Below are 26,262 nucleotides of genomic sequence, written 5' to 3' on the forward strand. Positions count from 1 at the left end.
TAAAAAAAATGCAAAATCACGCTGTAGTTTGCATGGCCACCCCAAACCAAGCAGGGTTGCCCACGTTTCGCAACAGCTCTTCGGGTTGGGTGGGCTCACCTTTTTAACCTAACGTATTCTGCTTGGGTTTATTTGTTGTGTTACTTGGTTTGAGATTCTATACACACACACACGTTGCATAGAAATGAATAAATAAAATATGCTTACAGAGCTTCCATAAATAAATAGCACTGTCAGAAATAAAGTGGAACCATTAAGACAACATATTCTGGCCCTTTGCAGTTTTGCTTTGGTAGAGAAAGGAGTCCAGTTCTTATTAAGTGAGTGTGAGATTATTACAGATAAGGAAAATCTGCGAATTTGTAATTAAGTTTCCCATAGCAAAGCAAATACTGCCTCCTGGTGGCCATTTCTTTAAAACGTGTCTCTCATTTAGCAATATATGCCTAGACCTTAGAAAATACTTCTGAAATTGTGGGTTAGAAGAATACCTTCAGACACTGCAGGTAGAAACTTACTTGTTGACTGGCTGTTGCACTTCCCAGATGTTCTGATGCCATTCACTTGCATTTTATTGTGATTTTTCCTAATGGCATGCAAAACGCAAAGCTCCTTTTTCACGAATATAATGCATTTGTGTATTTTCTTTTCACTGATATACAGTGGTACCTCTGGCTGCGAACGGGATCCGTTCCGGAGGCCTGTTCGCAACATGAAAAGCCCGCAACCTGAAGTGCCATATCTGTGCAGGTGCGTGGCACGATTTAGTGCTTCTGCGCATGTGCGAGCAGCGAGACCCGGAAGTAACCCTTCCCGTACTTCTGGGTTGCCACGGGATGCAACCTGAAAAAACGTAACATGAAGCAAATGTAACATGAGGTATGACTGTATGCATTTCTGGAAGCACTTTCCCCTAGTATAGTGGTACCTCAGGTTACATACGCTTCAGGTTACATACGCTTCAGGTTACAGACTCTGCTAACCCAGAAATAGTGCTTCAGGTTAAGAACTTTGCTTCAGGATGAGAACAGAAATCAGGCCCCAGCAGTGTGGCAGCAGCAGGAGGCCCCATTAGCTAAAGTGGTGCTTCAGGTTAGGAACAGTTTCAGGTTAAATACGGACCTATGGAACGAATTAAGTACTTAACCTGAGGTACCACTGTATATGCATTTGTTCCAACAACCCTCCCAGGTCTCCTCTATGGGTGGTCCAACTCTCAAAGGTAGCTCTTAACCAGGGGTCAGCAGACTTTTTCAGCAGAGGGCCTGTCCACCTTCCCTTAGACCTTGTGGGGGGCCGGACTATATTTCGGGGGAAAGAAATGAACAAATTCCTATGCCCCACAAATAACCCAGAGATGCATTTTAAATAAAAGGGTACATTCTACTCATGTAAAAACATGCTGATTCCCGGACCGTCTGTGGACCGGATTTAGAAGGCGATTGGGCAGGATCTGGCCCCCGGGCCTTAGGTTGCCTACCCAAGCTCTTAACCCTTGTCACACAGAGAAAGCTATCACCCGCTAGCTTTCCTTCCTTCTCCCACTCTCCCACCCTGGGAGATCTTTGCTTCCCTGTTTCTCACTCTGGTTCCTGCCACCAAGCATCTACCCCCTTTGTGTGTGTGTGCAGTCGTTGGACTCCAATAATCGCCCAGAGCAGAGGACGCCACAGAAAAAGCAAGAAAAAAGCAAGAGAAGAATTTTTTTAAAAGAAGAAAAGAAAGAAAACTAACAAGGACTCCCAATTATCCTTCTGTCAGTTACAGAAACTAAATTATTAAAAACATTCACTCTTTCCAACTTTCTGTTACGCAATATTTCCCCCATCTTCTGACAGGAGTGAGCCAGCAGTAAATCACACCGTACGCATTGGGGTTAACTTTTAATTAGCAACAACAGGATCTGCACATCCTGGTCAGAGTGTCAGGCCTAATGAGGACAGGAACTCACCCTCAGTAGTTCAGTTGCTGAGACTGAAGGTCTCTGCTTCCCCACAGCCATCTATGTCTCTTCCTTTCCAGGGTCCCATCCCCCACCCCGCCCCCCGCCAAGAAGCAATCAGAGACTATTCTAAGAAAGATATGCTAATATGCCTAGAATAAAAATGTAAAGTATATGTATGAACTGGAAAATAAAAGAGACAAAAGAAGAAGAAGAAGAAGAAGAGTTTGGATTTGATATCCCGCCTTTCACTCCCCTTCAGGAGTCTCAAAGCGGCTAACATTCTCCTTTCCCTTCCTCCCCCACAACAAACACTCTGTGAGGTGAGTGGGGCTGAGAGACTTCAAAGAAGTGTGACTGGCCCAAGGTCACCCAGCAGCTGCATGTGGAGGAGTGGAGACGCGAACCCGGTTACCCAGATTACGTGACTACCGCTCTTAACCACTACACCACACTGGCTGTACAAATAATGATACATTCGGAGAATGCAAGAATAAATGTGGAGATAGAGATTTAAAGAAGTCGAATTGTGGTGGAGGGAAGCTGCTGGTGGGTGGGTGGGAATACTATACAATCGTACCTCGGGTTACAGACGCTTCAGGTTACAGGTGCTTCAGGTTACAGACTCTGCTAACCCAGAAATAGTACCTCGGGTTAAGAGCTTTGCTTCAGGATGAGAACAGAAATGGTGCGGCGGCAGCATGGCGGCAGTGGGAGGCCCGATTAGCTAAACTGGTGCTTCAGGTTAAGAACAGTTTCAGGTTAAGAACAGACCTCCAGAACGAATTAAGTTCTTAACCTGAGGTACCACTGTACAATAAGTATGTTTGTTTTCAATGTTTTTGAACTATTTTTTTTTTCCCAATTGCATTTTTTCTTTCCTTTTGGTGTTCTGCTTCTGCTGTATTTTAATAATAATAATAATAATAATAATAATAATAATAATAATAATAATAGAAGACTGTTTCTGCGGACTGTGTTTGCTCCTCCTGTTTCATGTCTCTTCTGGTTCTGGGAAACCAGAGGAAGGGAGGAAGGGAGGGGGGCTTGCTTTAGCACATGGGTAGGCAAACTAAGGCCCGGGGGCCAGATCCAGCCCAATCGCCTTCTAAATCCAGCCCACGGATGGTCCAGGAATCAGTGTGTTTTTACATTAGTAGAATGTGTCCTTTTATTTAAAATGCACCTCTGGGCTATTTGTGGGGCACAGGAATTCATTCTTTCCCTCCCCAAAAAATAGTCTGCCCCCCCACAAGGTCTGAGGGACAGTGAACCGGCCCCCTGCTGAAAAAGTTTGCTGACCCCTGTAGCAGGAATGGGGCACATCCATATCTTTCACCGGGCAACTCATTTCTGCCTCTTGGCCTCTCTCCTCCCACCCTCCTGCTTCAGCTTCTCCCTCTGCTTCTGGACTTGTCTCTGCCACAGACTCTCCCAGCTCACTAAACCCTATTATCCCTTCCACTTCTGCCACCTCCTCTTCCCGGTCTTCTCCCTTTCCCCTCTCTGAGCACTCATTGTTGTTCCTCCACCACTCCCTGGGCTCTGAGCCTTCTTTCCTTGGTGGTTTCCCCGCTGGTTCCTCCCACCGTTCCTCTGCATCCAAGCAGCCCATGACATCTTCAGATCCAAATCTTTAAATACTTATCAAAATGTTAATTTCTGCTGAACCAGGAAGCTGTGGTTGAAGTGGAAGGGCCATGGCTCAGTGGTAGAGCTTTGCATGCAGAAGGTTCCAAGTTCTATCACTGACATCTCCAGGTAGGGCAGAGAGACAGAGAGCCACTGCCTGTTGGTGAAGACCAGGGTTTCCCAAACTTGGGTCCCCAGCAGTTTTTGGACTACAAATCTCATCATCCCTAGCTAGCATGACCAGTGGTCCAGGCTGATGGAATTGTAGTCCAAAAAATGCTGGAGACCCAAGTTTGGGAAACCCTGGGGTAGACAATGCTGAGATAGATGGACCAATAGTCTGAGTGGCAGCTTCCTCCCGCCCACTACAGATGAGGATTATAAATCAGCATCAAACTGAGGTATGCAATCCTGATTTGTAGGAGCATTCAAACCACAGTTTCCCAGTTTTGAGACCATGGGAAACTGTGGTTTAGAAAACGTGGAAGAGATACGTGTGAGAAGATGAAACGGGGGCTGGGAGAGAGAGTAGAAAGGGAGAGTGCTCAAACTCAGCAAAGAATCTTATATCTGAATCTGGCCAGTGTGTCACTGAGGGAAAATTCAAGTGTGTGACAGCTTCTGGGCTGCTGATTCTACTGAACAATACTGAAAATAGGCAACTCTGACACAGATTTGACTGAATTTGGCTTCAGCCAACAGATTTTTCTGTTCAGGTAATTTGGTTCAACTCTGAAAAGAGGAAATTGATGAAATCCTTCCTGCAGGTTTCACATCTGCAGAGTAATGAAATTTACTGTAGAACTAACTTTTAAAAATAGGTCAGATAAGCTTGTTTTTAAACATGCCTGTAATATTTCATATTTCCATTGTCAGCTCTTGTTACCCACCCACCACCACCTTTGCAATGGGTGGTTTTAAAATTGCCTAAGGAAAATGTTTGGAAACACTGTTTTGCAAAGTGGCCACATTCTAAGCAATTCGAACACAATGCTTTTGCTTCTGGTACACTAATTCTTGACAATTCTATACAGACCAAATATTATTTGCTCTTTTGCCTTCCCCCATTATTTTCTGCCAACTATCAAAGGCTAAACAGAGGATGTTGGCCAAAAGAGATAAATGCTATATAAGAATGGGATGTTTCATTTCTCCCCTTTGTCTTCCTCCACAAAAACAAGAACAAGCAAGATTCAGGAAAGAACAAAGCAACAGACACACAGAGAACACCACCTCATAACACTTTTGTAATGTTAAGTCCATTGTTAGCTTCAGTGCAAACCAACAGCCAGACCCTGCAACATATGCCAAGGCCTTATCTTTCTGTTCAGCTCATCCCGGCCGTTCGATAAAGTCTGCACTACAGGAAAGCACAGTGAGAATAATGGGAATGTGCTCTTACTCAATAGGCTTTGTGAATCCCTTTGCTCTGGAGATAATGGACATTGTACTACAGAAGCCTTTCTTGGTCCTCAGAGGGGTGGTGTGAGGCCTGCTGTGCTGCAAGGGATCACGTTTTTGTAAGTCTGTGGAAAGAAGCAAGGGTTCAGGTTTTACATAGGGGTCCAAAGATACAAGAGACACCCAGGGTGAAGGATGAAAGAAAGAGATACTCTCTGTGAATAAACCTATGAATCTGTACCTGGCTGTGTGTGTAACAGAGGCTTTGCCCTAAGAGTATCAGATTGAATTCTTTCCAGGAAAGGATGGGTATGAGTAATGCCAATTCCTCTGGAGAAAAGACTTCCAAATAAGAGGTTGCTGATATGAAGAAAGCTACTGTGTAGAGATGGAAAGATTTATGGTTCCCTCCACTTTGATGTGTGTTTATTCATAAATCTACTGCAACCTATTTCGGCACTCATCTGCTTTAAAAACAAACAAACAAACACCAGATGAAAATTTGCATTCAAATACATATTTCTAAATGTATTTTCTCTGAAAACACACAATTATTAAAAGTATTTTATCTCCAAAGACACATTTTAACTGCATTTCTATATTTACATGTGTGCATGTAGATAGATGGGCAGACAGAGAATCAGACAGATAATAATGAAAGCATCAAATAGCACATTAGACAAGTTTGTTCTAGATCCTGCTAGGAAGTATTTGTGGCAAAATTCTGGTTCCATTAATACAAACACATTCGTTTGTGACTTGTTTCCATTATGGGATATCAAGTCATGTATGTGGCATCATGGCCACATGATGAAGAAAAAAAGGAAATAAAAATGACTTTTTAAAAAAATCTATCATTTCCCCCTTCCTCCTCCCTGTCCCACTCATTTTTTAACTACTTAAAAACTTCAGATGAAGCACTGAAAGAAAGAAAAAGAGATACAAAGGGAGGAGTGTTCCAAAAGTGCACAGCTTCATTTATCAGCCTTTATTAAAAGTAATAGAAGTGCTGAATCCAATCTAGTTTTACTTTGGGAAACATAAATCACGTCTGTCAAGATCAAGTACATCTTTGCAAACACTGCTGCCCGAGGATTAAAATTTAATTTTAAGAAAATGTTTCTAATGAGAGCAGCTCATTCTTGGATAGTGAGGAAGGTAATTTGCAAGTGTGCCATATACTGTGCTGAAGAAGTCAGTAATTGTGCTTGAGAATGTTTGGCCAAGCACAAAAAAAATTAAAGGAAATGGTGGGGTTACTGAGCTCAGGCATCAGTAACCCTATTGACCTTGCAAGGTATAAAGGTCAGGTTTCATGGAGGGTAAGTGAATATGTTCTCCTTCCACTGTGAGAGACAGCATGCCTCTGAATACTAGCTATTGGGAATCACAACTGGGGAGAATGTCATGGTATTTATGTTTCGCTTGGGGACTCCCCATAGGCATTTAGTTGTCCACTGTGACAACAAGACGCTGGCTCATCCAGCAGGGATCTTCTTAGGTACTCTTTAGTACAAAAGTTGTTTTGGGTAATGGTTGTTCACCCTTCTGGCCCTAAGGATCTTGGACAAGCCAAGGCTTCAGCTCTGGCTAAACCGCAAATGCAAATGCAAATAATAATAATTTATACCCCACCCATCTTGCTGGGCTTCCCCCGCCACTCTGGGTGGCTCTCAACAGAATATTAAAACATGGTAAAACATTAAACATTAAAAACTGAAGGGCTGCCTTCAGATGTCTTCTAAATATCAGATAGTTGTTTATTTATTTGACATCTGATGGGAGGGCATTCCACAGTGCAGGCACCACTACTGAGAAGGCCCTCTGCCTGGTTCCATGTAACTTCACTTCTCGCAGTGAGGGAACTGCCAGAAGGCCCTCGGAGCTGGACCTCAGTGTCCGGGCAGAATGATGGGGGTGGAGATGCTCCTTCAGGTATACTGAGCCTAGGTCATTTAGGGCTTTAAAGGTGAGTACTGAAACTTTGAATTGTGCTCGGAAACGTACTGTGAGCCAATGTACGTCTTTCAAGACCAGTGTTATATGATCCCTGCTGCCACTCCCTGTCACCAGTCTCGCTGCCGCATTCTGAACTAGCTGTAGTTTCCGGGTCACCTTCAAAGTTAGCACCACATAGAGCCCATTGCAGTAGTCCTATGGCACTCTGCACTTCCCCTTTAACACATCCCGTTTTCCCTTTCTTTGCCTTCAGTCTTTTGTCTTTCTTATCCCTTACTTTATGCGGCTGCTTGTTTCAAGCAATGAGATGACAACAGAAATCTGATGAGAACAGAAATTGTGCTCCGGCGGCGTGGCAGCAGCAGGAGGCCCCATTAGCTAAAGTGGTTAAGGGTTAAGAACAGTTTCAGGTTAAGTACGGACCTCCAGAATGAATTAAGTACTTAACCCGAGGTACCACTGTATATGTTCCATTACAGGGATATGTGTGGCGCTGTGGTCTAAATAACAGAGCCTAGGACTTGCCAAATGGAAGGTTGGCAGTTCGAATCCCCATGACGGGGTGAGCTCCCATTTCTCGGTCCCTGCTCCTGCCCACCTAGCAGTTCAAAAGCACATCAAGTGCAAGTAGATAAATAGGTACCGCTCCGGCGGGAAGGTAAACAGCGTTTCTGTGCGCTGCTCTGGTTCACCAAAAGCGGTTTAGTCATGCTGGCCACATGACCTGGAAGCTGTCTGCGGACAAATGCCAGCTCCCTCGGCCTATAGAGCGAGATGAGCGCGCAACTCCAGAGTCGTCCATGACTGGACCTAATTGGTCAGGGGTACCTTTACCTTTTTATATGTTACATTAAACAAACAAAACCTTGGGGATAGATTATTCTTGTCACTGTAAATAATGATTTCTAAAATTGATTTCTTTTTTTCTGAGCACTGTACAAGATAGGAAAAAGCAGGCAGTCCCTGCCTGTAGGCTTATGAAACACAAAAGGGGAGGAGGTAGAAGAGGGAAGAGATAAGGTGTTACGATAATGTCCAGCTGGAATGCAATCAGCTCAGGGAAGGAAAGAGCGAAATGACAGCTGAGCCAATGGAATGGGCCCCACTGTTCCATATTCTGATAGTGTAGTGAAATTCTGTCATGGGGGTGGGGGTGGGAGCCTGTTTGAAATAGGCCTGCTCAGCATGCAGCCAAACATAACTCACCAACCCATATAGGCCATATTCACACCGTACCTTTAAAGTACTGTTAAAACCACATTAAGCAGTCATGGCTTCCTCTGAAGAATTCTGGGAGCTGTGGTTTGTTATGGGTGCTGAATGGAGTCTCCTAAGAACTCTCAGCATGGTTAACAAACTTCAGCTCCCAGAATTCTTTGGGCAAAGTCATGCTTGCCGAAAGTGTTATCACAGTGCTTTCAATGTTTGGTGCGAATGTGGCTATAGCGATGCACAATGGGTATTATAAACTTCCTGGAGTTTTGTTTGTTTGTTTTTGTATCTGTCTGGAACCGTAAAAATGGGGGAGCAGGACACTGTAGAGTCTCCAGATGACTTCATAGGGCTCAAATTATGCAGGCTTTTTTTTTTTTTTAAAGAATAAAATAATTTGGAAAAGTGCAAAATATATTTCACGTCTTCATAGCCACAAGATGGAGCTCCTGTCCTTTAAAATGTTGCACTTCAACAGACTAAATTAGCTAAAAGTTGCCCACATAAATGCATTTATCCACCAATTTGATTGGAAAGCGCTCTCTCCCTCCTCACCCCCTTAAATTAATACCACTACTTGAAGTCATTAAATGACGGAAAGAAGAAGAAGATGACACTGGATTTTAAATATCTGATTAAATTAAAAAGAAACAAAGTAATGGCCACTTTTGTAGCTAGTGGAATGACAGCTTTATTGTAAATTAGGGAATGTTGTAAATAATTAACCTAATAAAGATAAACTTTGGTGACTGGGTGTATTAATCAAGGGCTTGCCTCTAATATAATCAACACTGTTGATAGTTTCAAAAGAGCTTCATCCAAAGGCCAATTAAATCAATTAAACTTTGTTTTGTTTCAATGGGTTATGTCCCGGGCAGTATTCAGAATAAAGTCCATGGGGAGCTGTTTTAAGACGATTGCCCTGGATCAACAAATATGTGGTGTAATACTATAAAAATCAAATCTCACAGTGTATGTGTTTTTGTTTAGGATTTTAGCATGTGTAGCAAAATCCAGCCTTTGGCTACCCGGTGCCAACAGGGAAAGGCTATAGCTTACTTGTAGAGCACCTGTTTTACATGCCAAAGGTTGTAGGTCCAAAATCTGGTATCTCCGGTTAGAGTTGGAAGTGTCCCTCTTCTGAAACCTAGAGAGTGATTTTAATAAGTGCAGAAAATACAAAGTTAGATGAATTAATGGTCTGGCTCAGGATAAGTCAGCTTAAAGGTAAAGGTACCCCTGACCGTTAGGTCCAGTCGTGGACGATTCTGGGGTTGCGCACTCATCTCGCTCTATAGGCTGAGGGAGCCAGCGTTTGTCCACAGAAAGCTTCCTGGTCATGTGGCCAGCATGAATAAGCTGCTTCTGGCGAACCAGAACAGCCAACGGAAATGCCGTTTACCTTCCCACTGAAGTGGTACCTATTTATCTACTTGCACTTGACGTGCTTATGAACTGCTAAGTGGGCAGGAACTGGGACCAAGCAATGGGAGCTCACCCCATGCCGAGGATTTGACCCGCCGACCTTCTGATCAGCAAGCCCTAGGCTCTGTGGTTTAGACCACAGCCTACTATGTTCCTAATTGGATGGTGCCTCTCTCATTTCTCTGCAGTTCCCATCCCAGGGGAGAGGCCATGATGGGGAAAATTTGCCTATAGCTGCTGGCATTCATGACCGATGAAACAGTGTACAATCCAGTACTAAAGCTGTTACTGGATATTATCTGAAGTTATAAACAGGGCTGTTTCTGTTCATAGGATCAAAGAATTGTAGAGTTGGAAGGGACCACGAGCGCCATCTTGTTCAACCCCCTGCAATGCAGGAATCTTTTGACCAACGTGAGACTCAAACCCACGTCCCCTAGAGTCTCATGCTCTACCGACTGAGCTATCCAGGAATGTATGTAAGACACCTAAAGTGTTCGAGGAAACACTTGAGCACTTGAAATGTTGCCAAGGCTAGCAACATTTCTCCGAGAGATTTGACACATTCTTCAAATTGCAACCAAGTTTCACCTTAAGTAACATTCCAGGGTGATTTCGCTTAGCGAAATCACGGTGGACTTCCAAGAGGAGTGAAAAGGATCTGGGTAAGGCCAGCAAAAATTCCTCACAGCCATTTGCATGTCCCCAATGAATACCACTGATATTATTGCTATTCTGCAAGGAAATTCACTGAGGGGGGGGGGGGGGCAGAATCCTTGTTTTCATTAACAACTGCAATTTTACTACTGTGCATCAGGTGGAGTTATCCTCTCATTTATTCCTCGGGAAACATAACTAGGTTGATGGAAAATGCAGAATTATTTTACCAACATTGGTATTTCAATCATATAAAATGTGGGGCATTTGACTCTCTCTGCATGCAGATCATCATCTTCCATTCCAGCTGTGCGGTGCATTCTGAAGCCCATTAATTGCCTTTAAATTAGTTGGAGGGGGGTTAGTTGAGTCTGCATTTTAATGTGAAGCTACATAATTTACCATCTTTGAACAAATACACGAATCAAATACACAAATCGCAAATGCATCCAAATTCACACTTCTCCAAAATTTGGGAGGTGGTTTTCTTATCAAAAATGCACCTAAGAGGAGAAAGTCTGCCCACCCACCCCGCCCCCGGTGTGCACATACTTTTGAAAATTGTGTACAAAATGCATCACACTCTGGGAAATTTCTTGAATTTTCAAGATTTTTATCGTTAAAACAGTGTCGTAGCGTGGGGGTGCAGGGGGGGCGGCCGCACCGGGTGCAACATCTGGAGGGGCGCGCGCTCGCACTCGCAGCTCTCTGCCCCTACTAAAATCCATGGGTTAGGGGGAGCAAATTACTTGCCTTGCCCCGGGTGCTGACAACCCACGCTACGCCACTGCGTTAAAATGCAAACGGATTCAGAAGTGGGAAGAAGTGATTTAATGTTGTGGACAAATGAGAAACAGATCCCTACCAAACAGTGACATTATTAATGCTACACCAGTGATCTTTCTTTCTTTCTTTCTTTCTTTCTTTCTTTCTTTCCTTCCTTCCTTCCTTCCTTCCTTCCTTCCTTCCTTCCTTCCTTCCTTCCTTATTTGCTATAATTATATCTCACCTTTCCCCCAAGGGATACAAAAAAGCATACATGTTCTTCCATCTTCTCAATTTTCTCCTCGCAGCACCCTTTGAGGTATGTGAAGTATAGAGAGAGTGATGGATTCATTGTCATTCTGTGACTTCCACATTGGAGTCAGTGAGAATCTGAACCTGTGTCTCATCAACGCTTTCAAGTCATCATTTGATGCGGGAGTTATCAGGCATCCCTTACACTCTTGGTCCTTGGATTGTTACATTATTCAGGAGAGTGGGTGGCGCTGTGGTCTAAACTACTGAGCCTCTTGGGCTTGCTGATCGGAAGGTCGGCGATTCGAATCCCCATGACAGGGTGAGCTCCTGTTGCTCTGTCCCAGCTCCTGCCAAACTAGCAGTTCAAAAGCATACCAGTGCAAGCAGATAAATAGGTATCACTGTGGCGGGAAAGTAAACAGCGTTTCCGAGTTCTCTGATTTCCGTCATGGTGTTCTGTTGTGCCAGAAGCAGTTTAGGCATGCTGGCCACATGACTTGGAAAGCTATCTGTGGTCAAACACTGGCTCCCTTGACCTGAAAGTGAGATGAGTGTAAGGGGACCCCATAGTCGCCTTTGACTGGACTTAACCATCCAGGGGTCCTATACCTTTTACCTTTTTACCATATATATGTTTAGAAGAAGAAGAAGGGGAAGAAGAAGAACCAATTCACTGTTCTCTCACCCATCTGCCATCAGAATAATTGGCCATGGTATTGCATCATCTTCAGATGAGAGCCTTTTAGTACACACATCTGGAAAGTTAATGCAGAAAAGGGTCAGTAACCCATTTAAATGACTCCACAGCACACTCAATGGTGCTCTTAGATGAATGGAATACAATTAACCCGGCTGCTGAAGTTAACTGCGGAAGGCAATTTCTCATATGGCAGAGTTCCACACACCACACGGTTAAGTGAGGTTTTTCTTCCCCCCGCAATATCAAATAACTTTCCATTGAGGGAATGCCCTGCCGATGTTTTTCGAAACCTCTAATTAAAATATTTAGCTAATTATTTCCTGGTATGAAAGTAGGCGGCAAGTCACTGAAAACATGGAACGGAAAACAAGCCCAGGAAGAAAAGGAAAGGAGGGGGGGGGGAATGAAACTCAACAATGCAGAAAGGGGTAGTTAAGGCTCACTGCAAAGATGCCTGAAAGAAAATCAGGTTGTAATTTAAAATAACATCTCATTAGCTTGTTTAATTACTCTCTGCCAGTGGTAATTGATTTTAAGGCTGAAAACAGAAACACACAGTACTTAGGAAAAAAAGTAATTTTTACCTCTGGTAAATTGGAGACAAGATAAAGGTTCCAACAAAGATGAAATATGCAGTTCCAATTACATTTCATTAAAAAGTAGCAGTGTTTGTTCATCGCTAATATGAGAGCGGTGTTTGAAAACTTTTGGTATTGAACCTTTATTATATTGATCTTTATTGATCTTTCTTTTCCCCCGTGAGCATCCCAATTTTTACACACACTAGGCTCAGTCCTATAAAGTGTTTGGGGAAAGGGCCACAGGGAAATCACAGTCTCAGTCAATCCCTCAGTGGTAAAGATCTCTGCCTGAGATGTGGGCATGTCAGAAATTAAATATCCCTTTGCCTGATGCAAATGACCATAGAATCATATAATCGCGGTTGACCTGAGGGTCACCTAGTCCAACCCCCTGCAATGCAGGAATCTCAGATAAAGCAGGGATGCTTGAAGATTTCAGGCTTTGCAACTGCTAGATATGAACAGTCCTGGGCTGCATCTACACAGCTATGAAAAACGGTCTGAAAATGCTCTGGGGGGGAAAACATTTTAAAGCTCACAATGGAAAATTTCATAGAGTTCTGATTTCAGCTCTACAGCGCCACCTGGTGTCACAGTGTTATATCTCATTTAAAATATTATATTTTTACTAACGTAGCTGAGTGCCGAATCTGCACCTCCTGACCTGTGGGTTGCAGATGAGAATGGGGGTCACAGCTTGGGCCCACTTTCACACCATGCATTTAAAACATTATTATACAACAGTCACAGCTTTCCCCCAAAGAATCCTGGGTATTGTAGTTAATTAAGGGTACTAAAAGTGATTGGAAGATCCTCACACCCCCAATACAAGCTACAATTAAGAGAGTTCTCTGTGAAAAGCAATTGATTGTTTAACCACTTTGGGAACTGTAGCTCTGGCAAGTCAATAGGGATCTCCTAATAACTCTCAGCATGCTTAATGAACTACAGCTCCCAGAATCCTTTGGGGGAAGCCGCAGCTGCTTAAACTGGCATCATATTGCTTTAAAGTTTAAATGTATGGTGCAAATGCATCTTTGGTTACTGACCAGCTTCGACACTTCCTGAATGTTCTGACACATGCCTTGGCTCGAAAATGTATCAAAACGAACCTAAAAAGGCACATTTCCAGATAAAAGCCTTTAGAAAGGCTTGGGTTTGAGAGAAAACAGTTAAAGATACTGTCAGAGTTGCTTCCAGATCCTAGCTCACAGAGGATCACGCTAGCCAGCGATCATTAAATAAAAGTCTTTATTGAGTTACAGTTTCCATTCTCAAGCTGCTGCGTGCAACCCTACGTCTAATGGTTAGATCGGCGAAGCTCCATCTGAGTCTCCGCCCCTTGTACACCAACTTAATATCCTAGCCTTGCTCCACCTTTTCCGCCTGACTGTTCTTCTCTGGGTCCCTCTGCCCCCCGGGGTCTCTTCCTTCCGGGATTCCTCTGACGCTGACGCTGACCCCCCTGACTCTTCTCCCTCCTTTCGGCGGGCTTTAGGACCTGGCTCCCTTTCCGGGCTGCCTACTGCGCCACCTTCCTGTGCATTTGAACTTGTCGCGCGCGCCCAACCTTCCACCTTCCGTCTGACCGTTTCTTCGCTCCCCGATGGAGGTGTGGCCACTCCTGACTCGTGCCCTCCCCCCTGTTGTGAGCTGCCAGCGCTTGATCCCTGGCGCCCTTCCTCTTCCCTGCTCTCTGGCGGTGACGCTGGTCCCGATTTCCAACTGCTCCCCTCTGAGTCCCCTCTGGCTCTATCTTCCTGGGGTGTCCCCCTAGGCTCCCCCCTTGCCCTGGCCACTGGTGCTCCTTTCTGTGAATCTTCTGATTCACTGGAAAGACTCGGAGATCTCGGGTCGTCGTCATCACTCATCTTTTCTTCTGCCTCCTCCCCCTCGCTCTCTGTTTCCTCCCTTGCCCTTGCCTCTGCTCCTGAACCCCTGACAGATACATATTTAAACATGGGTCTAAATTTGAATTTCCATAGGGATTTAAAAATAAAATGCAATTGCAGCTCAGTGCAGGAATGGGACAGAAGAGGCGTATACAAAGTGACAGAACCCAGGGGGGCCACTAGGGGGCGCATCGGAAGATGGCTGACAATAACATCTCTCCGACCCACATGAGGTAATTTGGAGGCTATGATGGGGGTAATTAGCCTCCTTAACCCCTCCAGGATTGTGGGGGGGGGGGGGACGGCCCTTGCCTGCTGTGCCCTATACCACCCCCGAATTTGTGGGGATGGGGGCACTAGGCATAAAGCCCTCCTGTGGGATTCCGGCACTCCTCGATGCCGTCTCTGATCCGCGCCACTAGTTGCAAGAATCTTCAAAAGAAACAATTTGGACGAGATAAATTGCACATACTTCAAGGAAAGAGGGGGAGTAAAGACTGCTGACAGAAGAGATCTCTGATAAAACAAGACAAGAATAAAATATGAGAAGATACGTCAAGATACGGTACGGCAAATGACTGAGGGGGGAGGGGGGAAACCCTCCTTTATTTCTCTATGTGATTAAACAAGAATCCCCTCCCCTAATGAGTCAGAAATGTCGTTTTAAGGACTTAAGCTGTGGATTTAAGGCTGTGTGGAGATAAATTTTCGAACCAAAGCAATGTTCCAAGACGAAGCTGGAAAGTTAAGAGTTTTGGAATGACGCAGTTAAAAATGCTGTCGCCATTTTGGGAGGCACTGTCGGAGCTCTTGAGTCTGGGAGGAGAAAGAGAGAAACAGAGTTGTTTACATATCGTGGATTAACTCCTCAGTGGGACTTAAGAGTGACAACTGCCTAATTTATGATGGAAAGAGCGATGTTATCTACGAAGGAGATGATATATGGAAACCATCTGGACTTAGATTGGAAGAACGGGAAATTCACACAGGATTATTATATTTTCTTATCGGCTTAAGGAGACTAACAGAAGAGATCGTAAAGGAAAAAGAGAAATTATATGAACAAGATATGATGTGGAAACACCAAGATAAGATTGGATAGAACTATGAACTCTGTTTGGACTGATTGGGACTGATTTGGACATTAATGCAGTAATAAGAAGATGATTTGAATCCCCCTTTGGATCTTGAAGTATGGGTTCCCCCAACAAAATTTAAAAATTTGGCTTTGTAATTTGGAATTTATGTGATGTGATTTAATTTGATGTGATTGGCCAGTTAATAAAAATTATTTAAAAAACAACAACAAAGTGACAGAACCCAGAAGGAGGCTGATTCAACCATCTCTAGAAAGAACACAATATAAAATATTACTTTGCTGCTGCCTCCTTCCTCCACTTCTGTTTCTCACGTGGCCTCAAGCATTCCAGAGTAGCCTGTCATTCACTTCTGTTCGCTGTGGGGGAATGCTGTCGGATAATGAAGAAAGCAAACCACACAGAAAGAACCCTTTCATGTAAAGTGGGAGGCCAAAAAAAGGCCATTTCCTTTCACTCCCTCCCCTTCCCCCAGTGCAAATATGGGTTTTTTGAAATTCTCCCTCTTCATTTAACACAAGGAAATAGATGTGCTGTCCTCTGTCCCTTCTGTCACATTGATAGCAGCGCTACGATTCATTTCTGCTCATGTTCTGACAAAGTGACAAAGGCACGAGCGTTTAGAGTTAAAGCCGTCACCTGTTATATCGCTCACCTCCGTGACTCGGCTGCTTGGAACCCCTTTAGAAGTTCCGTACAAGGAGCTGAGTCTGATGCGCACAACGGCTTTAAACTTCAGAACTTTGACTTTTCTCAAAAGAGGAGGGGATCTGGGTCCCTTTGCCACTATATGTGCATGAAAAGGAGATTTAACAGCGACAAGGGAAGATAAATTCTTCGAAGGGATATGAGCAGGTAAGTGGAAGGTGCCTGCCCCTGAAGTCTCAGTGCCCCCTGCCTTACAGTAGGCTGAAGTTACTGGTAACCTCTACTGGTAGTAGTTTGTATCTGAGTAACAGGTGCTTGAAACTGCAGGAGCAGTGGGTGCTGTTGTGCTCAAATGCAGCTTGTCAGCTTCCCATAGGCACCTGGGAAGCCACTGTGAGAACAAGATGCAGGAGAAGATGGACCCCTGGTGTATACTCCAACATTTCTCCAATGAAAATAGGGACTTCCTAATATTTTTATTAGGGACACGGGTGGCGCTGTGGGTTAAATCACAGAGCCTAGGACTTGCCGATCAGAAGGTCGGTGGTTCAAATACCCGCGACGGGGTGAGCTCCCAATCTTCGGTCCCTGCTCCTGCCAACCTAGCAGTTCGAAAGCACGTCAAAGTGCAAGTAGATAAATAGGTACCGCTCCGGCGGGAAGGTAAACGGTGTTTCTGTGTGCTGCTCTGGTTCGCCAGAAGCGGCTTAGTCATGCTGGCCACATGACCTGGAAGCTGTATGCCGGCTCCCTCGGCCAATAAAGCGAGATGAGCGCCGCAACCCCAGAGTCGGCCAAGACTGGACCTAACGGTCAGGGGTCCCTATACCTTTATTATTATTAGTAGTAGTAGTAGTAGTAGTATTACCCCACCCATCTGACAGGGTTGTCCCAGCCACTATAGGCGGCTTCAAACATATATAAAAACATAATTAAACACTGGAAAAACATCTCTATACAGTGGTACCTCGGGTTAAGAACTTAATTCGTTCTGGAGGTCTGTTCTTAACCTGAGGTACCATTTTAGCTAATGGGGCCTCCTGCTGCTGCCGCTCCATTGAAGCATGATTCCTGTTCTCATCCTGAAGCAAAGTTCTTAACCTGAGGTACTATTTCTGGGTTAGCGGAATCTGTAACCTGAAGCGTCTGTAACCTGAGGTGCCATTGTATAGGGCTGCCTTTAGTTGTCTTCTAAAGGGTGTATAGTTACTTATCTCCTTTTCTTGGTCACATAACTCCATACCCTCCAATGAAATTAGGGGCATCTGTCTTGCCAAAGGCAAGGTGGTTCTTTTAAAATGAGGTTCAGAAGCAATACAAAATACCCAAGTGAGTGAGAAGATTCAAGATTTTATTCTAAAACAGCAAGCAATGTATACATACCAAGCAAGCACTTCAATCTGCCACTTGGAAGCTCTCAAGAAGCAGCGAAGTGACTCCCCCAGGTAGTCTCAGTTTGCACGGCCCTGCGGCCAATCAGTCCATGCACGAGCTTCAGAGAAACTCTGCCCAAACCATCCAATGTTATAGATAGCCTGTATGGCTTTCAAGACTGACTACATGCAGATCATCCATTAGCCAACACCTCCCAATGCTCACTTTCTCAAAACAATGTCCAACATCAAAGATGGTGCCCAGCACTATCCTCCCAAACTGATTAAGGCAGCTGTGAGTGGGTGAAGGGAGTTTCACCTCCTCCCAATATTCTCAAACGTCTAAGACTGTTCTCACACCATCCAAAAACTTAACAAGAACAAGGGAAGGGGAAGGAACAGAGGCAGGAAGGGATCCGTGTTAGATCATTAACTCCTCGATACATTTTGTCTTACAGATGCATTCCTCATAGGACGTCCTACCATACATTCCAACATTTATCTGATGAAAATAGGGAAGCCCTTAAAAAAGCAGGACATTCTGGGTTCAAGTCAGAAACCAGGACAGCTTCTGTAAATGTGGGACTTTCCCTGGAAAATAGGGACACTTGGAGGGTATGGATCCAGCAGGCTCTTACTTTCTTATCTAATGCTGGTGGGTTTTTTTTAAAATATAGGTCTGTTTTCAGGGGGTTGGAAAAGCACCAACTATCCATTACTGATAGAATCATAGAAATGTAGAGTCAGAAGGGACCCTAAGGGTCATCGGGTCCAACCCCCTGCAATGCAGGGATCCCAACACGCAGTCCCCCATCCAATATGAAACTATACTGGACCCTGCTTAGCTTTGCAAATGTGCTAGCAATTTTATTGCTTCTCCACTAGGATATATTGCACCACTGTGTTCTGTGTCTTTGAGAGACACGTATACAGTAGATGCCCTGTGCTCTCTACTAGAAATTTTACATTTTTATTTTTATTTACCTATTTACAGGGTGGAATTCAGCTAATGAATCCTGACAGCCCTGTGCAATGACCTCCGGTTGCGAAACGAGGTTCCCCTTCTCTGCCTGCACCCCTAAATTGTCAAGGAAGTGTCAGGAGAACCCCATAACAGTGTGCAAGTGGAGGAGAGGGGGAATTGTTGTGTCTGACAAACCAAACTGTTTGTGCCGTTGGAATAATCAGAAGAGTACAGCACTGAATTCGTCCCACAATCTGTACTTTCATGAACGTATATCAAGGTGCTATGCGACATATAAGAATAAAGTCGGTGAAAAGCATTCACACACACACAAACACACACACAAATAAATTTAAAACATCCATAAATACATAATAGATAAAATGAGAAAATGCATAAAGATCTTCCTGGATATATAAACTAGGCCTCAGGTTGCCCAAATGGTTTTACCTGACAATTTCTTCAGCATCTTCCAAAGCTCCTTAAGAAGACAGAATGTTTGTGGATGTTTGAAGACACCTAAATCTGTGCAAAGTACCTGCATTGAAGTCACCTAAATTGGACTGGTTCAAAATACTCTCCTGTCCATATATGCAGCTGCTTTGCTTGTCATATTCCCTCTGTGGCTGTAATGCTTGAATTCCTTTCCTCAGAGTCCCGGTTCAGCTCTAGATGTGTGCATGGTTGGCTCTGACAATTTTCTAGGCTGATATGTCCCTCCAGGAGTGATGGAGACGTGCGGGACAAGGCCTCCTAGGACTGGCCAGGAGGCCAAGGGTGAGGTGTTGAAGAAACCAAAGAGCAAAAAGGTCAAGAACCTCGGTGGGGAATAACAGTCTCCTTACCCTGTTTCTTGTGTTGCTTGGATTCAACCAGCATTCTCAGAAGCCCTTTGGGTGTTGTTTTCCTTGAGTCTAGAGAAAAAGAATTCACTAAGACCTCTTTTTCATATATGGTGCTGAAGTGCTGTCATCTCCCATGAATTGAGACACTGCTCCTTAACCCATCAAACCTAGTTCATGGGCACTTGGTTCCTGTAGTTGGTAGGCTCATATCAAGTATGGCTTATAATTAAGTATTAATCATATTTATATATTAATGATTTTCCATGAATCATGCTCAAGACATCAGGCACTCTGTTTGAGTGGGGTGTGTTCCACCAAACCAAAGAAAAGAATCTGGACAGAGATTCCTCAAAAGAAGTAATCAGAATTGCTTGGAAGAAACATCCTCCATTCATTTCTGTTCTCCTTGCATGGGCGGTAACCCATTCAAGGTGCTAATTTCCATCTTTGAAGCCTGGTTTAGGACCAGGATGTCTGAAGAATCACGTCCACTTTCCAGAGCCTATGGTATACTAAGATCATAAGGAGATGTGCTTTTTGCCCATTCCTTTGTCATGTGAAGTGCAGAATGTGAGGGTACTTGATTGTGTCTTTTTGATGGTGGCACTCAGGTTATAGATTTATTTTTTTTTCTGAATAGTTCAGATCCCTTTGCCCCTTAGCATGTTCAGGGAGAAGGTGAAGAGAGTTCTCCTTGGACATGCCTTCTGTGACATGCATTGATGCTGTTTTCTCATGCCCCCCCCCCAGTTGCTATTGGTGATTATTATTTATTATTGTAATGGAGTGCTATTATTTGTGTTTCCTGCATATTTATGATCTTATTAGGGTTGTTCACTTCCTCCACATGTTTACCCAATCAGGAAGGTGGGAGGCAGTTTGGAGACACAGCAATACTATGTGAGTGGGGGGCAAAGTGGTGAGATCAGGGAATGTTTCAAGTTTGTAGTAGCCCCTCCTTGTCCCAGCAAACCGTAGTCCAGGTCCTTAAATCACTAGAGCAATGAACAGATGCTTCTGCAAAAGATATATCCACACACACACACACACACACGCTACTTTTCTGCTTTGAATTTCCATGGCTTTATAAGTCTATATCCTGCAAATGGCACTCAAATGTAAAGGCTGCCAAAGTTCTGAAGGTACATTTGCAATTTGGGTGCCGTTACTGTTCGGCGCATAATCTCCTTCGTATATTTCTTTGAAGAGAAACTAATTGTAGTTACTGCCTTGTGGCTTTGGGGGCCTTTGAGACACCTTTATGACCAATCAAGGTACCTCCTCATTTTGGAGTTAATGAGCCGGGAAGATGAAATACTTGTTTAGCTTTCTAACTTCCTTCTTCCAATGCTATGCTCATTCCTCCAGCAAACCTTATGAAGTGCCAAATTAAATGAAACCTACATTTGGCTGGTAATGTCAAAGCAATCTTCATATGAAAAGCTGATTGAATCCATCCTAATGGCGGACTATTATATCTTCATGCAGCTCCTTATCTCCATGAATTATGTGGAAAATAAAAAGAGTGGAGGAAGTTGCTTATAAATGGATTCATCCCTGTGATATCCTGAAGGGTAGGCCCATGAAATAAGCACAGTCATCTTTTTCAAGCCGTGTCTCATCTGTTTGCCTATAATTGAGAGACCAGAGTTCAGCTATCTTCCTGCTCCCAAGAAAGGTAGAAAATTGAGGTGTGCAAGGTTGTGGCTGTGTTGTTACCCTTAGGAACTTTTTTGATAATGTCCTCTTACAGGAGTCTGTAGAATAAACAAACTTGCCAGGGATTAATACCACAGAAGTAAGTGTCTAGAGACAAAGCATTTTTTAAATAAATAAAAAATTGGATAGGACTTTTGTCATTGACTCCAATAGAAGGTAGACACTGTCCATTGGGTGGTATTCAACCAATTTTTACTCAGAGTAGACCCACAGAAATTAATGGACATCACTAAGCTAGGTCCATTAATTTCATTCTGTCAGCTTTGAGTAAAATTTGGCCGAATTCCATAAAAAAATTTTTTTTGTTAAGCTTGAGAGATGGAAATATTACTGTTAATGGGGCTTTGCAAATAGGCAAAGTCTTAGGCACATATAGGCCACGTTCACACCATATATTTAAAATACTTTAAACAGTCATGGCTTCCCCTAGAGAATTCTGGGAGCTGTGGTTTGTTAAAGGTACTGAGAATTATTTGAAGGAAGCCCCTATTCCCCTCCCAGAGCTACAATTTTCAAGAGTGGTTCAACAATCAATATCTCTTTACAGGGGACTAGGGAACCCTGTTCCAGTTGTCTTCACAGAAGCAGGGAAGAGACAAATCTAGCTTTAAGGAAAGCCAGGCTTCAGTTCTGACTGAGATGATGGTGACAGGGCCGAACAATACCAAAGCCACTCAACTCAAAGAAGTAATGAGGTATCCAGTGGAGGAATGGGACTGTTCTCTCCTGAGTGTGGTGGCAGTAGTGCTGGCAAGACTTGCAGTTGTCTCCTCCTCCCCTGTATGAAGAATTTAGACTTTTGAGGCTTTGGTTTGTGTTCCAAATGTCTTGGCTCCACCTCTTTTCTCAGCTCCCATTGGGGAAGTTGCAGGCTCCTATAGAAAATACAATATATATTTTTAGCTGAAGATACTTTAGCTACAATTCTTGACTGTCACCAAATAACAGGGTTCCTCCTCTGGCAAAACACCTGAGAAACACCCAAGGAAATGAATTTAAATAAAATTAGCAAGTAGGGTGGACAACACCTATCCCTAGGTGCCCACTCTGGCAAAACAAAGATGGAGTGGAAAGTCTAGCTGTGGCCACCAAGCATAAAATTCCCAATTGCTCAGACCAGCTATCAAGTCCAAAATTTTATAAGTCACTACTGGTGGAAAAAGGGCTTTCTTGGCCTGTGTTGCACAGTAATTTCTCCTTTTCTTCATAGCTGTGTGATGGTTCGAACTATAAATTCCTACTTTATACCTCTCAGGTGAGCTGAGTCCTGATACTAGAGCTATCTCCAGTCATGCTCTTCCTCCTCCTCACCCATGTGCTTCATTTGAACCCCTGAAAAATGCCCCCTTTGCAGGGTTTCTAACTGTGGATATAGCTATCCAAGCGTACAGCTACATATCTGAGTGATCTTTTCTGGTGTTCACTGAACACTTGCAAGTGGGGTGAATCGGGTCTGTCACTGGGGTGCCACTCTGCCACTCATGGAACAACTAACTTAACGGGACTTAGGTAATAATTGACATTTGCTGAAGGCAATCCAACCTTCAAAAGGAACTCAAGAGAATTTTGGTAAGGCCAGCAAAAATGTTCAGGGCAACTCTCTAAGCATCACCTTTCTTCCACAAAGAAATATTGGACTGACCCTCTTGCCACCCCCTAATGCCTGGCTGGTTTAATCTTCCTCAGTGTCCATTTCCAGGCTGTAAAGGTCCTGCCATCTCAGCTGGATTTTCCCACCCACACGCACACACTTAGCGATGTCTAGAGTTAACGATTCCGGTGCTATTTTTGTCAAGTACACTGGAGTTTTCTATTGCTGTTAATTAGAGTTCAGATTAATCTCATTAAAGGGTTCTTGTAACTTTTTTCTTTCTCCTCTTTGAGAGAGGGCCAAGAATTCATTACCTGGAGAAAATAAATAAATGCTGCAATTCACATTGCCTAATGGGATGTCTAGAGTAAATAAAAACCACTTAAGACTGATTGACAGGGGATCAAAATGGTCCTGGCCTTAGACATACTTGCTCCTAAAGCAAAAGGTCATACCTGGAGCTCATTTTCAATGCAGATTGGAGGCAGGAAAATAGCACCCATCTGTAGCTTGTGTTTTAAAAAGCTCGGGTCACACTGTTCAAGATGTGAGAAATGCACACAGACCTTTATTATTTGCTTTTATTCTGCAGGTCTTTCTACAAGTCCTGTCCATTTTCTTCCTCAGTTTCTTTTTTTCCTTATCTCCTTCACTTCATACCTTCAAACATTCCTCAGATGAAAATAGGAATGTTGGCCTGGGCTTTGAGGTACAGCATCTCTTCCCTCTCTAGACAGCTCTGGCAGGCGCCCAGCTCCACCTACAGCACAGCCACTTTCTTCTGCAGGGTCACCACCTTGGCACCATGTTTCAGCTTCGGGCATCCTTCAGCTTCCACCACCTCTCACCACCCAGCACCTCCTCCTCCTCCTCTGAGGTCAGGGCAGGGATGCAGATGTAGCAGCTGAACAAATCAAGTCAGAACCAAGTGACTATAACAATGCCCTTCACAGTCATGGCAGTGGCCTCATGCCTTTGCTTCCCCACCCACTGCTTTGTTTATGGGAGACTGGGCAACTGAGAGGGGAAATGGTGAAAGACTTTCTTAGGGACATTCACATGATCCAGATCTTGTTTTCATAAAAAACAGGAAGTGGCTCCATATTGAGTGGGGGAGAGAAGGAACGGGAGGCAAAGATCTAAGAAATGTGTTGGGAGATGAACAGATCTGAACTTCCAGTAACATGTTGGAACACTGTACTGAAGGGAAGGCCCCTTGGGAACTTGGGACTCTGTGTGACAAAGTGAGAAGCCGTTATGGCTTAAGGATTTTCATGACAGTCCTGGCATTTTGGGGGCAGTTGAAGACTATGTCACTTTCTGCCTGAGCACCTTCGGAATCAGCTCTATAGAAATCCCAAAGCAGGAATGAGGAAACCTTTTCAGCCCAGGAGCCATGTCCTCTTCTAAACAGACTACTGAAGCAACATGCCAGAGCTGGATGCAGCCAGAAGCAAAAGTGGGTAGAGATACGAATGCTAATTTACTCACATGTCCATCATTATTGATCATCCAGGAAAGCAAAGAAAGATTATCAGACACAATCTTGCCAGACAAAAACTCACAGGGCTAGCAGTGGGTATGGTCTGGAGAGAAGGGGTGTGGCCTGGTCAGAGTTCCAAAGGTTGCATTTGGCCTCCGGAGCTGAGGTTCTCATACTTGCAAATGAATGTTTTAAGCATATGCAAACTGAAGGTTAGCAGGGATAGGGAACCTCAGACCTGGGGGTTGAATAGTCCTTTCCATCTGTACCTTGTGACTCTTTCCTGGCCACTCACATCTACCCATGCCACACACCTCATGCCAGTCCTGTTCCCTCCCCTCCCCTCAAACAAGTTTGAATGTGCTCTTGAACTGGAGTTGTTGTTGTTGTTTAGTCATTTAGTCGTGTCCGACTCTTTGTGACCCCATGGACCAGAGCACACCAGGCACTTCTGTCTTCCACTGCCTCCCGCAGTTTAGTCAAACTCATGCTGGTAGCTTCAAGAACACTGTCCAACCATCTCGTCCTCTGCCGTCCCCTTCTCCTTGTGCCCTCCATCTTTCCCAACATCAGGGTCTTTTCCAGGGAGTCTTCTCTTCTCATGAGGTGGCTAAAGTACCTGAGTCTCAGCTTCAGGATCTGTCCTTCCAGTGAGCACTCAGGGCCGATTTCCTTAAGAATGGATAGGTTTGATCTTGCAGTCCATGGGACTCTCAAGAGTCCCCTCCAGCACCATGAACTGGAGTAATGCCTGTTGTATGCCTGGGCATAAATATAGAGGTTTATGTGGGTGCAGAAACCTCTGGTTTTTGTATGGTGGAATGTAGTCTACTGTACTAAAGTAAGAGTCAGACCCATTGCTCTTTAGCTTTTGGTCCCACCCAGTTTTTGCCTCCAGCCCTGCCCACCACCGAGATGTGGTCCCCAAAAGTTTGACCATGAGGAAATACAGACCTCAGGCCAAAAAAGAAAAAAAAAATTCCACCCCGGGATTCAGTGTTGACCACCAGTCCCAGGAACTATCTGCCTAAAACAATTGCATCATAGTACTGCTGTCTAAATTTGCCCTGATGAATTCAGATCAGTATATTCCTGACCAGTGACCATTTGCTATGGGTTGCAACATCAGAAAGATGATTTTTTTTAAGTTTGTTTGGCTCTTTCTTCAAAGATATGAAAAGGATGGGAATCCTATCTATTCTAAAATAAATGAATTGCTGTTAAATTTAAGTTGTCATAAGCAATTCAGCTGTATATTTCATCTCTGAGTTTTTATTTTAAGAAGACAAGCATTTAACTTCTCCTGTATTTCTGCAAAGAATCATCTGCTTTATGGGATTATATTAACATTCATTATGGGATATTCTCTCTCTTGAATCTGTCTGTATATCTGAATCTCATTAACCATGCATTACTAGTTTTCCTGGAAATTGCTTTCTGCGTATGCACTGTATAACTGCTAGGTGTTATTACTAGGCAATATTATTATTTTTGCTGTCTGCCTGATACACAAATCAAAATGTGGCACATATAAACTTAATAGGAAATTTACTTTCTGGAGCCCATATTCTGAGAAGGAATTGATTCCTATTCTCTGAGCATAATCCCCTGGGACCACCTCTTGTATCAGATCTGTTGAACTGAACAGAAATGGCACAAGATGGCTTGGATATATCCCATTCATTTCAGTAGGGCAGCTGAAGGGTGGATTGTGTAAGGGAAGTCAGACTAGAACATTTCAGGATATGTCATGAGCTCTTCCATTGAATTTGATGGGTGCTCCCTGGAGATAGAGTTCTGGGAAGATCGTTCCTCCTATGAATTCAAGCTCCAACGCAATCATCACTTTCGTTTAAAATAAAGGTAGGAGCCCCTTCTCAATCAATTCAAGCACGGCCAAGAATCCGCTTCCTTCATGAGATGACTTTGCTTGAGCAAAGACGTTTCTTTTCTTGCTTGCTTTCCTCCAATAGAAATAAGTCACCTGGAAGATATAAAAGGCAGGGATGCTGCAAAGATCCATGATGAAAATGTCAGTTTGCTGTGAGACATGTCTGTGTCTCAGGTGGTTATTCCACACAGCTTCCATCATCCCGCCTTGGCACACTGACCATGCAAGCT

General features: G+C 43.9%; 1 long non-coding RNA gene across 1 annotated transcript; it reads left to right on the plus strand.

Annotated features, from left to right (window-relative positions):
• Window positions 1-16,282: 16,282 nt before the first annotated feature.
• Window positions 16,283-21,823, plus strand: LOC308482176. The gene is made up of 3 exons (XR_013989117.1): window positions 16,283-16,373; window positions 20,837-21,026; window positions 21,615-21,823. It is a non-coding gene; the product is annotated as an uncharacterized lncRNA (long non-coding RNA).
• Window positions 21,824-26,262: the final 4,439 nt, after the last annotated feature.

This window comes from Podarcis pityusensis, assembly GCF_964106645.2.
Source record: "Podarcis pityusensis genome assembly, chromosome: 7".
NCBI lineage: Eukaryota > Metazoa > Chordata > Lepidosauria > Squamata > Lacertidae > Podarcis > Podarcis pityusensis.